Source organism: Chiloscyllium plagiosum, chromosome 8 (genome assembly GCF_004010195.1).
Source record: "Chiloscyllium plagiosum isolate BGI_BamShark_2017 chromosome 8, ASM401019v2, whole genome shotgun sequence".
In the NCBI taxonomy this organism is placed as follows: Eukaryota; Metazoa; Chordata; class Chondrichthyes; order Orectolobiformes; family Hemiscylliidae; genus Chiloscyllium; species Chiloscyllium plagiosum.
The window spans coordinates 36,250,130-36,255,006 of record NC_057717.1 but is presented as its reverse complement, the minus strand read 5'-3'; the positions used below and the strand labels follow the sequence as shown (position 1 = coordinate 36,255,006).

Here is a 4,877-nt window from a genome sequence, read left to right as displayed (position 1 = left end):
CTGAATCGCATTATAATTGCCCCAGCCCCATTGATAAATCTTGACCTGTGGCATGTACCTATCCCTTTCCAATGCTAAACTAAATGTAATTGAATTATGATCACTCTCTCCAAAATGCTTACCTACAACTAAATCAAAATCCTAGTCTGGTTCATTACCAAGCACCAGATCCAATGTGGCCTCATCTCTTGTCGGCCCTTCGACATACTGTGTCAGGAAACCCTCCTGTACACATTGGACAAAAACTGATCCAACAGACATATTAAAGTTATTGCATTTCTAGTCAATGTTGGGAAAGTTATAGCCCCCATAATGACCACCCTGTTACCCCACAATAATTTTGCTAATCCTCTCTTCCACCTCTCTGGAACTCTGCGGAGGCCTATAAAAAACTCCAAGCAGTGTGACCTCTCCTCTCCTGTTTTTAACCTCAGCCCACACTACCTCAGTAGATGAGTCCTCATCAAAACTTCTCTCAGCCGCCATTATACTATCTTTGACTAACATGACATGCATGGACCCATTGCAGAGCTTCAAACTCCATGAGGCAGCCATACTCTCTGACAGGCAGACTCAGTCTGGCACCTCCTCTGTCCAGAAGACCATCTGCACTGCCTGCGCTCCTCCATTTTCCTTTTGCATATTCCCTTTCCAATCCACCCCACCTGCATCACTCCACAATTGGAGCTGTCAAGGCCAGAAGTCTGCGGAATAGCCTCCCTAACCTTCTCTGTCCTCCTTTTAAGATGTATTTTAAAATCATTCTCTTTAATCAATGTTTTGATCATCCATGAAGCATCTTAGGAGATTTGCCATTCTGAAAGATTCCATGCAAAGCAAGTAGTTTTTGTTATTGCCATACATTAGGAAAAACAGGAATGATGCATTCAAAATTATAACAAGAAAGTCACTAATAGGTGCAGTGTGTAGGCCACCAAATAATAACATCACATTGTGATGGGCAATAAACAAAGAAATAACTCATGCCTGTAAAAATGGTACGGCTATTATCATGGGTGATTTTAATCAACATGTAGACCGGTTGAACCAGCTCAGTCAGGGTAGCCTTGAGTTTGTTAACTGTATCCGTGATAGTTTCGTTGAACAGTATGAAATGGAACTGACAAGGGAGCAGGCTATCCAAGATCTGGTCCCTGTGCATGAGACAGGAATGATTAATGACTTCAGAGTTAGGGAACCTCTTGGAAGACGTTATCTCTGTATGGTTGAATTTAGAATAGATATGGCAAGTGTCAAGGTAAAATCTAATACCTGAGTCCTGTGCTTGAACACGGGGAACTGCAATAGAATGAGGGAGAACCTGGATAAAGTAGACTGAAGACAATGATTTTATGGTGGGACTATTGATGACCAGCGGCAGATTTTCAAAGACGTGTTACAAAGTCCTCAGTAAAGGTATATTCCAGTGAAAAGGAAGGACTGTAAGAAAAGGCATACTCTGCGATGAGTATCTAAGGAAAGCGATCAAATTGAAAGAGAAGGCATACAAAGTGGCCAAAAACAGACTGAAACTTGAACTGGGAAAACTTTAAAGGTCAACAGAAAGCCACAGCAGAGCTATAAAAATAGTAAGATAGAACAGGAGAAAAATAAACTAGCACAGACTATAAAGACAGAGAGCAAAATTTCATATAAATAAATAATAAATAAATAAATAATTTTGAGAAAAGAATGGCTAAAGTAAATGTTGATCCCTTGGAAAATGAGAAGAAGCATTTAGTTATGGGATATCACAGTGGAGGATACTAATATCTTGCCAGCAATTAACAAAGAGACAACGGTAGGTGTGGATTTGGAAATTATCATTATTATGGAACAGCTAGTGTTGACTGTTGGAGGTAATTGTTCTAATGATAGAAACGTGCCCTGACCCTGATGGAATGCATCCCAGGGTACTAAAGGAGATGTCAGGAGACATAGCAAATGCACTGGCAGTAATTATCCAAAATTCACTGGACTCTGTGGCAGTCCCAGCAGATTGGAAAGCAGCAAATGTGACGACACTATTTTAAACAGGAAGTGGACAAAAGATGGGAAATTATACACCAGTTAGCTTATTCTCTGTAGTGGGAAAGATGCTTGGGTCCATTATCAAGGAAGAAATAGTAGGGAATCTCGATAGAAATTGTCCCATTGGACGGACACAGCATGGGTTCATGAAGGGCAGGTCATGTTTGACAAATATTTCAGAATTCTGTGAAGAGATTACGAGCAAGGTGGACAACGGGGACCCAGTGGATGTGGAGTACCTGGATTTCCAAAAGGCCTTCAACAAGGTGATGTGCAAGAGGCTGTTGCATGATATAAGGGTGCATGGTGTTAGGGTTAGAGTAGTAGCATGGATAGAAGATTGGTTGAATAAAAGGAAGCAAAGTGTGGGGATAAATGAGTATTATTCTGGCTGGCAATCAGTGACTAGTTGTGTGCTTCTGGGATCAGTGTTGGGACTGCAAATATTTACAATTGATACAGATAATTTGGAGTTGAGGACCACATGTAGGGTGTCAAAGTTTGCATATGAGACTAAGATGAGTCGCAGAACAAAGTGTGCGGAGGACTGTGAAACTTTGTAGAGGAACATAGATACATTGAGTGAGTGGGCAATGGTCTGGCAAATGGAATACAATGTTCATAAATGTAAAGTCATACTGTTTGTTTGTAGTAACATTACAAAGGAGATTATTACTTGACTTTTAAACAGTTGCACCATTTGCTATGCAGAGGCACCAGGGTATCCTTCTGCATGAGGGTTGGTCACCAGATACAACGATCCATTCAGAAGGCAAATGGAATTTTGTCCTTCATTGCTGTAGGGATTGTGTTTAAATGTAAAGATTATGTTCCAGCTGCGTTGGGTGAGGTCACACCTGGAGTACTGCATGCAGTTTTTATCTCCTTACGTGAGAGAGGACGTACTGGTTATAGAGGGCGTGCAGAGGAGGTAAACTAGGTTGATTCCAGAGTTGAGGGGTTTGGCTTCACAGAGACTGAGTAGATTGGGATTGTGAGAAATAAAACTCACAGTATAATAAATTTCAGTCCGAGTCAAAATCTGAACCAGCGAATTTTATTGGAACCTTCTTGCAAGAAGGGGTGACCAGTGGGCACACACATTAAGGGATTGCTTTACAATGTATACAGTTTTAATTTTCGGTATTCCCCGTTTACCTCATAGGTCTTCATACCTATCAATCTCCCTTATTGCGTTCTGCCACTACCCAGGTCCGCTCTGCCATTATTACTTCCCCCTTATCCAAGCTGGCGACCCTCTCCTCTGTAAGTGCTGACATAAGGGAGATTTTGCTAAACCTCGATCTTGATGTTCTTTTCACTTTATCTGTTTGCTTGTAACATCTTCCATTGTTCATAGGTACATTCCATTCCTGAAAACACATTTTAACAATATGTATTTTCTTGCCTAGTTTATGCGCTTCAGCTATCTCAGCTCTTTTGCTGAAATTGTAAATTATTTAAACTATCATGATGGAAGAAATTATTTGCTAGAATAATTATGCACTAAAGTTACTCAATTATCCACAATTATATACTAAAGTTAGTAGTTATTTACCTATATCCCATAATTATACACTGAAGTTAGTACTCAATTTCGCTGTTCAATGTTCGCAGGAGGACAGTGAAACACTGTTTTACCTATATCCCATAGGATTATATTCATTGTAATTCAGAAGAATGGAAACATATAAAATAATGTATGGAATGGATAAAACAAAACTAGTGAGGATGTTTCCACTGGCAGGTGAAGCGAGGACAACATGGCATCATCTCAAGATTTAGCACTGAATTGAAAAGGAACTTCTTAACCACTATGGAATTAATTGCACAGGAAAGTAGTTGATGCTAGTTCAATAAACGTTTTTAAAGCTAAGGTAGATTTTTATTAAAAAAGAAATAATCAATTAAGGGATGTGGTGAGAACGCCAGTAAATGGTTCTGTGTCCACGAAATTATCTTGTTGAATAGCAGAGAAGGCTCGAAGGGCAGGACGGCCTTCTCCTGTTCCTAGTTCTTTTGTTCTTATATTATGCATTCCTCCCTCACTTGTGACTTGCAGGTGCTGGTTTTGGATTAGGATGGACAAAATTATAATTTAGTGGACACCACTTTAGAGTCCAACAGGTTTATTTGGAAGCACTAGTTTTGCTGCTTTTTCATCAGGTGTTTGTGTGATTTTTAACATTGTCCCCTCTCGTAAGTTATGAACAGCAGCAGAAGCCACAAAGCAGTGTGCATGCTCCAACCAACAATGGGCCCCGGGTGATTGATGTCAGAAGCGGACCAATGGAAAGACAGGGGCAGAGCTGGAAGACCTGGTCCTCCAACCAATCAGAGTAAATGAGGGGTGGGACTTGACTATACCACGTGATTATCCTCGCCGTCGGCGCGCATGTTCAGGACGTGTGGCTGGAGAGCTGTCGGTAAGGAAAGAAATAAACAGCAGGAAGCGGGAGGGTAATGGTGTTGGTATCGGCTGAGAGGTTTTACATTAAATTTGGTGCTCATCGGAAAACACAAATTTGAAACTTACAGTCCCATTTTTGCAGCAAAGGAGAAAATGCCTCATCGAGCGATCCCGCCCGACCGAGCACCGCCATTTTATTCGGGGCAACGACTCACTGGACACGCGCGCCGCCGCCAGCTTTGTCGGGGACAAAGTTCAGAGGGGTGTATGTGCAGCTCTCCCTGATAGAGAGTCATGGGGCAGGATTTACACAGAGCACATTCAAACCCAGGGAAATGGATGTATTTTTTATTCTGGATATGTCTCGTCATTCATTTAAAAAAATTTGATGTGAAGAGAGGCGGTACAGATAGTAAGTTAGCAGATGACACCAAAA

The 4,877-nt window shown here is 41.1% G+C and overlaps 1 long non-coding RNA gene across 2 annotated transcripts in view; it reads left to right on the top strand.

The window, feature by feature from the left end:
• Nucleotides 1-4,877, top strand: part of LOC122552411 — a 19,237-nt gene that overhangs the window by 2,568 nt on the left and 11,792 nt on the right. Inside the window, exon 1 of one of the 2 annotated variants that reach the window (XR_006312374.1) lies at nt 4,388-4,457. The exons of the other annotated variant lie outside the window; for it this stretch is intronic. This is a non-coding gene — a long non-coding RNA (uncharacterized LOC122552411). Of the gene's footprint in view, nt 1-4,387; nt 4,458-4,877 lie in introns of those variants that run through there. 2 annotated transcript variants of the gene reach the window in all.